This window comes from Pleurodeles waltl, chromosome 6 (assembly GCF_031143425.1).
Source record: "Pleurodeles waltl isolate 20211129_DDA chromosome 6, aPleWal1.hap1.20221129, whole genome shotgun sequence".
In the NCBI taxonomy this organism is placed as follows: Eukaryota; Metazoa; Chordata; class Amphibia; order Caudata; family Salamandridae; genus Pleurodeles; species Pleurodeles waltl.
Genome location: NC_090445.1, coordinates 675,079,407 through 675,092,448, shown reverse-complemented (window position 1 = coordinate 675,092,448; position 13,042 = coordinate 675,079,407).

Genomic DNA, 13,042 nt, shown 5'->3' with positions numbered 1-13,042 from the left:
ATTGGGCCGACAGTTTTCACACAGTCTGGAATCATACTCAGTTCCCCACAATTCAGGTGATGCTGCCTCCCAAATCCAGGAGCCTCATTGGTACAATGAGAGCCAACACAACAGTTTTAACAAACGTTTAAGTGCAACTCTGCTCAAATCTTGGTAGCCATGGCACAAGGAGCAGATGGTTTCCCAATGAAATGGCTCTTAGTTCAAGGAATATCAATAGTTTCAAAGCAAATAAAACAGCAAAATAAAAAATCTGAAAATCAGTTTGGAAAACAATAAGCAAATAGCATCATACCAGTTACAATTGAATACTGGAGATATGGATTTTAGAATTTAAAAGCAAAAGGTGCCTTTAAATAGTAAAGCTCTATTGAAAAATATCAGTTCAGAGTTGACCATGATTTAGGCATGACTTCATGCCAATCACTATGGAATAATGTTCAAATACATCAGGCTGATCATTCTAGTCAATGTTTTTATCTTCTAACTTAGTCTCTGTTATTGAGCAGGGCAAAGTCTGAACCTAAAACCAGCGAAGGTCCTTTGAAGCCAGATGTGTTGCTGTTGAGCTCCCACTTAAGTTGTTGGTTTGGGTGCCAAGATCATCAAGCAGGACAAATGTGGATTTTGTAACCACTGAGGTTCCTGAAAGATTTTACCTCTAGACTTCGGACCTCATTTAGAAATTGACAGACAGGTTATTCCGTCACAATGGTAATGGATAGCCCATCCACCAAAAGTAATATCTCATTATGTCCTATGAGATTTACATTTCAGTGAATGGGATATCAGTCATCGTTGTGACGGAGTAACCTGTCCGCCAAATTCTAAATCAGGCTCTTAGTCATTTCTTGTGTCAAAAACATCAAGGGGTGCAAGGCTGGAAGCTCTAGGCTCCACCTGATTAGGTACATTTTCTTTGGCATTCAGGCCTTTTTTGCTCATTGATTTAGTGTTAATGAGGATGCAGTATAAATGGTGGGGAGAGGAAGAGGGAGTGAGGGGATTAATGGTAAAGGAAAAATGGAAAGCTAGATAAAGGGTAGACAGAAGTAGCACAGTATTTATCAGGCTCAGAAGGTGCAAAACAAGTTTCATAAAATTAGCAGGTATAGGAAAGGTAGAAAAAGTAGGTAGCTTTAGTCATAAATTTGGGGAAAGGTAGAAGGAAGTGAATTAGGTGCTGTTTAAATGAGGGAAAGAGGTGCTTGGAGAAGCTTTTGACCATTTGAAAGAGACCTCTTGATTACCCTGGCCTTCCTCCTCTGTCAACAGATAAGGATTAATCCTGGTCTGCCTAAGCCAGTATTTTGTTGATAGTCTGGACACTGACGCAGTTCTGTACACCAATTATGGGCAGGCATAGCATCAGGAGATGTTTGTATGCTGTGTTCCTACTCCCCCTCTAGAATGTGCCTCAGTATGAAATACAGTGTTAAGGGTTGATTGATATAAACTAACAAGAGATACAAAGAATGCATGTACCTGCACAAGAAGCTAGGTTGCAGTTGCTTGGAGCAGCAGACCGTATCTATCTAAGATACTATCTTCAAAAAGTCCTGCAGATTGAACAACCAACATTGCTGAGGAGAGAAGACATGTGATCCCCAAATCAGCTAAGCAGAAGACAGAGCCCAATCTGCAACATCAACAAGTTGGTGGACCTGTGTTATTACCGAGCTGTTTGCTACCTTTATTGTATTGATATAATCATCAGCCAAGTCACAGAAGGACCAGAATGTAGTCTACCTTCACATTCTTCACACAGAGTCTGACTATGTTGAGTTCAGAATGTTGTCCTGATTCTGGAATTTTTGTAAATCGTTTTTAAAGCCAGCATCCTGCTGGAGATAATGACGTTTGCAATCATGGTGCAACCATAGGTTTCAGTCCAGTTTCCAGTGGGAAGTGTTAACGCCATTGGGCGTGGAGGGTACTCAGTATAACGGAAACCTTGCAACGTCACTAGTAGACTTCAAGATATGGACGTAAATAAACTTTAGGCATTCCTATTGAACATATAAACATCTTGTCTTAAACTAGGTTTTGGACTCCAGTAAATTGAGCCAGGTCTGAACTGCATAATAGTGTCCATGCCCGCTGTAGCAATCATAAACCACTCCCCTATTTAGATGAGGTCTCCTCCTTCTGTGAGGGCCACAGCCTGGTATCAACGTTCACCATTCCAAGCTGGGACAGGAGCTATAGAATCTATGAGGGCCTTGGGAATGAATGAGTATAGATCCTGTCAGCCTTACTCAGTATCTCCAAATCAACTGGCTGTCAACATTAGGGCAGGGCGCGCTCTACGGGCGACGAGAATGCAAAAACCTAACAATTTCAAGATAACATAATTTATGCATTGTGCTGATATGATGTTGTTTAACCTTTTGCATTGCAGAGTTTAATGTTGAAGACTTATGTTCAACAGGCATATAAATACTGTTCACATGTAATGTAATGCTGCAGGCTTTCAGACTGTGTCAGGGTGTGGTTCCTTTCCAGGGCCTTCTAGAAGCTTTCCCTGCAGCATGCCTGGGTGTGGTTGGTGGGCTGGGCTAAGACTCTATAAAAGGGAGCCAGCCCAGCTCCACGTGCTCACTATTCAGAGGTCCCGGTGCAGAGCAGCAGCAACTTCCTGAGCTCCTGTTCCGGTGGCCTACTTTGATCTTCCAGGCCTCTGCCCTTTATTTACATTGGTGATCCTTGATCAGGGAGGTAAGACGGAGGTCGGGCTGGGCCCCCGATCCCGTTTCCGAAGTCATCCAAGTTCTTGGGCCTAATTTTCATATTGAGAGATTTTACCTTGTGTGTGTGAATGTGCTCTGGGTTTTTCTGGCATTTAAATGTAACCATCCGAATCGGCAAGACGTGCAATTCATTTCTCGTGATTTAACCCTTGATATTCATTGTGCGCTACCATTTCTTGGCAGTTTCATGGTGGCATTCGAATCGGCAAGACGCGTGATTCGTTTCTCGTGATTTAACCCTTGGTATTTATTGTGCGCTACCATTTCTTGGCAGTTTCATGGTGGCATTCGAATCGGCAAGACGCGCGATTCGTTTCTCGTGATTTAACCCTTGATATTCATTGTGTGCTACCATTTCTTGGTAGTTTCATAGTGGCATTCGAATCGGCAAGACGCGTGATTCGTTTCTCGTGCTTTAACCCTTGATATTCATTGTGCACTAACATTTCTTGGCAGTTACATGGTGGCATTCGAATCGGCAAGACGCGCAATTCATTTCTCGTGTGTAATTCATGTTATTCATTGTACGCTATCATTTCCTGACATTCATATGGTGACATTCGAATCGGCAGGTCGCATGATTCCTTTTCTTGTGTCTAATTCATGATATTCATAGCGTGTTACCATTTCATGACATTTACTGGCTGACATTCGAATCGGCACAACGCGCTATTCATTTCTTGTGTTTTAAAATCACGGTGTTCATTATGCACTACCACTTCATGGCATTTACTTGGTGACTTTCGAGTTGGCAAGATGCGTGATTTATTTCTCGAGTCTATTTTATGTTATTCATGGTGCACAATCATTCCATGGTATTTACAACCTTTGTGAACATCTGCAATGTGCGCAATTCATGTTCTGACAATTTTGTGAAAGCAAACAAATGCTAGAGTTCTAGATGTAATGTTGTATGTACATAATGAGTTTTCTCAAACATGATTCATATGATGGTTTAGAAATCATTTAGACTATTTCCTGATCCTCATGTAAGAGATAATACTTGAATTTGAAAGTTGCATTTAACCGTTCTTGATTCCCTCACAGGTATCCAGTCATCTTGAAGCCTAGTTATTTAAGTCTATGATTAGGTTGTCCATGTTTTGTTCAGAATGACAATGCTTAGAGTCATAACCTAGTGCTGATTAAAATTATATAATTTTGATATTGTGTGTTTTAACCTTTTTGCTTCCTACAGGTCTCCTTCCCAGCTGTTCCCTTCCTAATCCCCTTTTCCCCACTTGGACTCTCTTAGACTCTGTGACAATTCTAATCAGAGTATTGGAGCTGTCTTGTGGTGGAAGTGTTGGGAACGTGCACAGACCCCGAGGATCTGGTGACTCTGACATTGGCTGAGATAGTGTAAATAATATTCCTGTGTTCCTGCACCCCTCTCAGATGGCTAATCCCAATGAAGTGGCCAATTGTTGGCAATACGGCTGAGCCAGGAGTCAGGCTATTGTCCTCTAGGGAGCAGGGTATTTTATTCCTGCCAGTAACATATGGTCTTTCAAGGTGAGCTTAGCGGCAAACCTGGCTCTAGATCAGTTTTGGCTCAGACAGCACATACATTTTTATAAATTACTAAAGTTATATAGTTAAAGTATATATAAACTGTGTAAAGTGTATATAAACGTATAAAGGAAAAGATATCAGAAATCTGAGTTCACCATTAAAATAGATTTTTAAAAATGAATGGGCATTATTAAATCATTTTACCAGTGGCATCCCAAACAGAGATGTGAAATAAACATTTTAATCACATCTAAACCACCATTGTGGAAATAGTGTTTTAACATTTAGGACCTGATATATAGTTTGCTGGACAGGTTACTTTGTCACAGTCATGGCAGATATCCTGTGCGTCTTAGTAAAAGTGCCATTGTATACAATTCACTTCTAATAAAGTGGATGAGATAGCTCACATATTTGTTATGGAGCAACCAATCTGTCAAACTTTGAATAAAGCCTGTATTTAGAGATCTGTTTGTCATATATCTGGGTGTTGTTAAGTACACCCTGAAGCCCACTTGTAACAATTAACTTTAATGTTGGTGCACTACAGGAAAGTGAAATATGCCACTTAGGAAATCCAACGGACAATGCATGTTATTGAGGAGGAATGCACATAAGCTCTATTATCCTAAAGCCAGATTACATGGACAGGAAACAAATTCGTAGGAACACAACAACAATTATGATCTTTCTTACACAATTCTACTATACGAGATACAAGAAGTCAAGTTTCAGCATATACTGATATCTTGATGCATGTTTCAGAACCTGAATTTACAATGTCTTCCTTTGATAAATATATGATTTTGTGAGAGTATCAGTTACAAACAAAATATCAAGAGTGCTTTCCATAAACAAATTTAGCCCCAAATCTGCCTTGCAAATCTGACATTGCTTGGAATAATACAAAGATAAGATACTTCAATATTTTGTGTTCAGTGTCCATGCGTGAAATTATCACTCTCAGTTTAAAAGATATTACAGTGAAACTGAATAAATTGGTTGAAAAGTGCTTTCACTTTTAATTACTTGACAGGGGAGATGGGACACAGTACAAACAGAGTTGCTCTCAATTATTCATTATCTATTACCAATGCTTTCAAATAAATTGCCTTTACCCTTTTTTAAAAAGTTAAACAGGATCTGTCTAGATTGTTAAGGAATAATCATAAAATAGAATTTATTTGGATAAAATTAGAGGGAAGGCTCTACAGGTGGCCTCAATTTCCCTGTTTTTTATATTTATCACCCCACTTGTTTTGTAAGACAAGCATGGTTATGGCTTTTTGATATAATTATGCTTCTACCCTAAAGTTGGTTATGAATGAGAGAGGTTTTGTTTTCCCTTTTTCGTTCAAAGAAATCTTGTGGATGGCACCAAAATCTTTGTTTTCCCCTAAAATCATAAATACATGTTCCTTATCGGTTCCAACGTTCACAAAAAGATGTTGCTTGAACAATTTATTTCTATTCAGTAATATGCTATCATAATAAAATCAAGTTTAGAAATCCTTTATTGGATTCATAATTGTTTGATTAAGGGAATGCATTTACCCTTGAGAGTTTTTGAAAGGCAACTTGATTTCTACACCTTATTTGACTCAATTTGATAAATTCACATCTTTAACTGACTCGGTTATTGATAGGCAGCATTTTATTGGTTTGATTAAGCAACTATATAACAGTATCTTTATTCGACATACAATTTGGCTAAAAGCCTCAATGTTTTATAAGTTTCTATACCAAAACCTAAAATGAGGAAAATTTAATTCCGAATTGCATTCTAATGGTTTGTTGGAACATTAGTGAATGGGATAATAATTGACTTGAAAATCCATTCTACCTCCAGATATGTAAGAACTACTCATACATTTTCTATTGCAATGGATTGTTTTAACCCCTGTTTTAAAATGACCTCATAGATAGTGATAGTTATTGTTTATATTTAAATGCAAAGGGCTCATTGTCTCACAAGACTTTATACACAAGTTACAAATCCTCAAATTGGCAGGCTTCAAAGGTGTAGTATATCGCAGTAACAGATGTTATACTTGTGATTCTCTACAAGATTCCTTACCTCTAACTCTTGCCCACTCAGCTCTCCCTTCTGATCTATCTAACTGTTTGATAGATATTTGCATGTAGTTTTTGTAAGCTTATCAATTGAATCAGTTTGACATGCTTTTTATTGCCACCTTCTGATTACGTTTTAGGGCTTAGTTTTGTGCCAAATTAATAACATTTGTATGGGGCCACATAGATGTTACTGTAATTCAGAAAATCAAGAAGAAATCAGCATGCGGGTATATACTTGAATTCCATGAGAGAAGTAGTTTATTATCTAGAGTAACTCAGGCACCTTAGTGGACCCATGTTTGAAGCATCCTAAAATTGACTGATCTTAAAATTATCTATGAGTATCCCCCTGTTATAAACGTTGTTACACTCATGAGGCTTATTGACAGTATAAACGTAAAGATATTTATAAGTATGATAAGAGTGGCACCCTGATACATAGATGTGAGAAACTGGGTTGCTCACACAACAGCCTCAATCCCTGTCAGAGTCAACGACTAAAGTCACTAAAATAAACTGCGTTTACCCATATGCTAGCTTAGCAAAAACAATCAGGCTTAATTTAGAAACAATGTGTAAAGTATTCATGCAGCACACAAACAGCAATAAAGTGAAAACACAGCACAAGAAACACCCCACACCAATTTAGAAAAAATGAGTACATTTTAGTAATTTATTTGACACCAAAATGACAAAAAATACAATCAGTAGAACTGAAGATATGCAATTTTAGAGGTTTAGATAAAAATAGCGCTTACCACAATGTATCAACTGTGGTAATCTGGACAAAGCCACAAGTTCAGATCAACCCCAATGTAGAATGGGCCAGATACAAGGACCAAGTTAGACCCACTGAACAAAATTCCTTAAATTCTGGGTGCAGAGTATTGCGGGGTCTTATGTCGAGGATCGGTTGTGCAGTGGTGGCTCTGAGGGCCTGGGGGGTTGCAATGCAAGTTCCTGCACCAAGGATGCAACGCACAGTGGCAGTTCTGATGAGGTGCGAGGCTTTGATGTGAGGAACTGTGTTGAGGATGTGTCGTGCTGCAATGGTTCGGAGAGATGGAAGGCTGCGATGCAAGGTCCTGCATTGAGATACAGGTTGCAGGACCTGTTTCAAAGAGCTGTGGGGCAATGTGTCACACTGTGTCAATTCTGCTGGGACCACACCTTGATTGGCAGAGTACCTTCCACTTCCAAGGGTCCAGGAGTGGGGTGGCACCATTTGAGGGGTGGGACTCAGAGCAGGAAGAGTTTAGGTGCAAGGTTAAAGGTGGTTTGAGCCTTTTCTGTCTCTGAGGTTCTGATTAGTATAAAAGTGAATTAGCGCTTAAATCACTCTGGTAGTCCTGAGTTTATGATGCATGTCCAGTCCTTCTCACTCAGACAGCAGGGAAGTAGAGTAGCAGTCCTTCTTGCATCAGAGCAGCACAACAGTACTTCTTGAGTCTTCCACTAGTCCAGAAGTATACTAAAGAGTTGGCCTGAGGTTCCTCATCTTATACCTGGTGCCTTGTTTTAAGTAGGCGAAGTTTCTAGAGATTCTCTTCCGCTTGCCTCCCTGCCCCGGCTCCAGTCTGGCTGCAGAAACAATGGGTTAGTGTGATGTTTTTTGTCTGAAAGCAGGGCACAGCCTGGTGACTTGTAAGTGGGGCTGTGCTCAGCTCTGCTACCCATCCTGCCAGTGATGGGCCATCCAGGCACACCTAATCCCTCTATTGTGTGGATGCCTGGGAGGAATATACAAAGTCCAACTGCCAACTACACCTAGTTGTGTGACCCGGAAACAGACTACATACACCAAATAGCGAGGGAAGGGAAATGGCAACTTTCTACAAGGGGCATTTTCAAAAGTGTGACTTAAAATCTGACTCAGGGTTTTCAATTACAATTCTTTAGTCACCAAACTTGACATTCCTACCTGCTCCCAGTCAAAGGTTAGTACCTAATAAATATAATAAGGGAACCTAATGTTGTCCTGTCAGAGAGGTAGGCTTCACCGTAGTGAAAAACTTAAAAGCATATCCATACTTCTAATTGCCATGCACCTTAACCCATTGGCTGTCTAGCGCCTACTTTAGGGGTGACTTGTATGTAATAAAAGTGGAATTTAAGGCTTGGCTTGGGAAGGGGGTTATTTTGCCCAGTCAAATTAGCAGTTTAAAGCTGACAGCAGGCTGCCATTGCAGGCCTTTAAGGGGTGACGTAAGTGGATGGCACAGTAAGGGCAACAAGCAAATTATTAGTATTCAATTTATCACCCTGGGTATATGGTATACCAATATCCTAGGGACTTATAGGTAAATTAAATATGCCAATCAGGTGTAAGCCAATTCTACCATGTTTTATGGAGTGATCACAAGCACTTTAGCACTGGCTAGCAGTTGTAAAGTGCACAGAGTCCTAAGGCCAGCAGAAACTAATTCAGAAAAATAAGAGGTCAAAGGCAAAACGTTTGTGGATGTCCCAGCATAGGGGGGCAAGTCCAAAAACAGATTTCTTAAACTTAAAGACCATGTCAGGTTTGAAACCTACTTAAACAATATCTACCCTGACATACATTGTACATTATACATTAAGTTTTGTCTGGGTTTACTTTCATTAACACTTAAACACCCGGATGGAAAAACGCTTAGGGTATCGATGAATATGCCAGATGAGATAAAGAAACCATCATGCACTTTAAGGTATTCTGTGTGAAACTCTTAATTGTCAGCATGAAAAGGTGTGTCCTCTCATTTGGCGCTTAACATATCAAGTGAGGTAAAAACCTTAGTACTGTGTTATAGGACAGACCAGCTTGTGACTTATGGTGCCGTCTCTACTTATTTTTGGACTGCTTGGATTGTGACTGACAAATGTAAGAATTTGTGAAAACCAGGGGCTAGATGTGTCAAGCATTTTTGCATTCGCAAACAGTGCGAAAAGCAGTTTGTGAATGCAAAAATGCCTTTCAGTATGTATGAAAGGCATTTGCTGTGCAATTTTAAGGAATCCCTAAAATGTAGATTCCTTAAAATTGCGACCCTGTTTAGAGAATCGCAAATTGCGATTCTCTAAATAAGAAATCGCAAATAAGGAATCCTTATTTACGATTTCTAAACCACATGTATCAAGCTTTTCCTTAATACGAATTGGGCATTAAGGAATTCCTATTACCACCAAGTTGAACTTGGTAGTAAGCATGTGCAAATTTTTAAAATGCATGAAAAATGCATTTTTAAAACGGACATGTAATGCACACATTCCCCTTTGGCATGTGTGCACCTTACATTTCCTTAAAAAATTTCTTGGGGTGCAGCAGAGGGGGCCTTAGGCCCCCAGCACCCTGGGTTTTGCATTTCCCAAATTTGCAAATTCCAGTTAGGAATTCGCAATTTGGGAAATGCAAAAAAATCGCAAATATGGGCCTACAGGTCCATAGGTGCGAATAGGGCCGGTATCGCAATTTACGATTCGGTAATAGCATTTGCGATTTTTAAGAAAACGCTATTACCGAATCACAAATATGATACATACCATTTTGCGATTCAGAAATAGCGATTTCTTAAAAATCGCTATTAGAGAATCGCAAAATGGTTTGTTGATACATCTAGCCCCAGGTTGATTTTAGCTTATTCATTATCTTTTAGAGCTTCATGTACATCTGTTGTATTGTGGTATGTAAGTTATTAGCTGGATAAATGGGATTTGAAACCAATTACGGATGGGGTAGGGCTGTGGAAACTATTATTTAACTCTTTAAATTTTTATGCTATCTGGTGAACAGATGAATCATATTGATTTTATTGTCGTTTATAGCTTGTTTAAGTATTTTATTGCATTTTCTAGTGACTATGGAAAACATTTGTATAATTTATATTGTTAAATTTTATGCTGAGAACAATCAATAATCTTACTCAACAAATAACATTTTTGGCACTTCAATCAAAATATCTCACTATTTTTCATTTCTAATCAATAGTACGTATGTTGTATGAAATTTATACTGGTAGATTTGTTCATTAATATCGAATTACAGTTAACAACCACTAACTGGAAGAGTTTGAAAACGGTATCAACAGAAGCATGCTGGAATGCTGAGTGCTATACATTTAGATTAGATAGTAGCAAAAATCATCTTTTTCAGTTAAAAACTATGGCCCTCATTCTGACCTTGGCGGGCGGCGGAGGCCGCCCGCCAAAGTCCCGCCGTCAGGTTACCGTTCCGCGGTCGAAAGACCGCGGCGGTAATTCTGACATTCCCGCTGGGCTGGCGGGCGGCCGCCTTCAGGCCGCCCGCCAGCCCAGCGGGAAAGAGGCTTCCACGATGAAGCCGGCTCGGAATCGAGCCGGCGGAGTGGAAGCTGTGCGACGGGTGCAGTTGCACCCGTCGCGTATTTCACTGTCTGCACAGCAGACAGTGAAATACATTTAGGGGCCCTCTTACGGGGGCCCCTGCAGTGCCCATGCCAGTGGCCAGTGGCATGGGCACTGCAGGGGCCCCCAGGGTCCCCGCGACCCCCCCTACCGCCATCCGGTCCCCGGCGGGCGGACCGCCGGGAACTGGATGGCGGTAGGGGGGGTCGGAATCCCCTCGGCGGCGCAGCTAGCTGCGCCGCCTTGGAGGATTCCAATGGGCGGTGGTACACTGGCGGGAGACCGCCAGTGTTGCCGGTCCGACCGCGGCTTTACCGCCGCGGTCGGAGTGCCCATTGGAGCACCGCCGGCCTGTCGGCGGTGCTCCCGCGGTCCTCCAACCCGGCGGTCATGGACCGCCAGGGTTGGAATGACCACCTATGTGTGATTTGGTACGGCCATCTTCAACTTCCTTTATGTCTAAGAAACACTATCAAGAAGTATTTCATAATTATATAGAAAAGTACCAAGACATGATTTATCCACCTTGAAGTTTATATGTTATTGGACCATTACTTGCATTTAAAGATAATAGTACCATGAGTTAAAAAGGAAATCTAGCTTTGCATGTATCTGTAGATATGCATATAATCTTGATTTTACTTCTTTTGGTGCATGTTTTTGTCTTCCTTTCCTCCCACCCCTCCTTCTCGCCTTCCACTAAAATGCATAAAATTCTTTTGCTGGATTGGCTGCTACAGGTTTTCAAATTAGGGTTAGTTTTTTCATAGTAATTTTCTCATATAATTGGCTGATTCGTTTTCTACATTCCAATCATTTTTTTTTCTACAATTCAACAGAAACCTTTCACAACATTGTGACATATTGGTTTGTGATGAACTGTTTGCTAAAGCTTTTTCAAAGAGAGTTTGTGGCAGTTGTCTGGTTTACTTGGATGTGAAGAAGTATGAAAAAATCTATATATCCCATATAAAAGAAACAAGCTAATTTAATTTGTCCACTTACGAAAATGCACTTCCCTTCCTAAGTTGGAACACATAGAATAGTTTTGCCTCAAAATAATAGCTAAAAACACTTTGGTCCTCAGTACGGCTTTGGCGGTTTTTGAGCAAGACTGCCATGCAAAATGACGCCACCATGCCATCAGTGGTGGCTGTATAGTGCCCGCCGGATTACGAGTCACAAAACACAAACCACTCAAAACAGACACAAAACTAACACCTCCAGGCCAACCCATGGCAAAAGAGTGACTGATCAACCGCCGTCCCCACCATGCCAACACCATTCCAACCATCATATTTAGAGGCAACCTCCAGCACAACAGTACATGCACAGTGTTAAACTGTTGGCCGTTCGCACTGAGTGTAGGAGGCTGGCCTGACCTATAGTGGGTACCTGATGGTATTTACAACTTGTGCCAGGTCCAGTTATCCCTTATTAGTAGATTAGTAGTGTTCTAGCAGCTTAGGCTGATAGAGGTAGCTATAGAAGAGCAGCTTAGGCTGAACTAGGAGACATGCAGAGCTCCTACTACACCACTCATATCATATAGCACTATATCATAAGAATCACAATACTTAGGGTTACTAAAAATAAAGGTACTTTATTTTAGTGACAATGTCCCAAAAATATCTCAGAGGATATACTCCCTTAGGAGGTAAGTAAGATACACAAAATATACACACAAACCAAAATCAGGTAAGTAAACAGAAAAGTAGTGCAAACACTGTAGAATACAATAGGATGCAATAGGCCTAGGGGCAACACAAACCATATACTAAGAAAGTGGAATGCGAACCACTTGGACCCCTGGCCTAGTGTAGTGTGTAGGAGTGTTGGTGGGAGTGTAAGAAAACACTAAGGGTGTCCAAGATAACCCACCCCAAGATCCCGAAAAGTAGCAGTAAAATAATACTACTTTCCCAGAAATACACTAAACTTGTGATAGGAGATTCTGCAAAGACCACAACAGACTGCAAAGCACTGAAGATGGATTCCTGGCCTGAGGACCTGTAAAGGAAGGGGAGCATGTCCAAGAGTCACGAAAGTGTCCAGGGGGGGCAGGAGCCCACTAAACCCCGGATGAAGGTGCAAAATGGCTGCCTCCGGTGGAATAAGCTGAAGATTCTGCAACAACAAAAGGTACCAAGAACTTCTCCTTTGTGCAGAAGATGTCCCACGGAGTGCTAGAGGATGTAGAGCTGTTTCTTTGGAGAAGGACCGTAAACAAGCCTTGCTAGCTGCAAAGGTCACGGATGAAGAAAAAGGGTGCTGCTGGGGCCCAGGGAGGACCAGGAGGTTGCCACTTGGAAGAGGAGACAGAAGGGGCCCTCCGCAATACA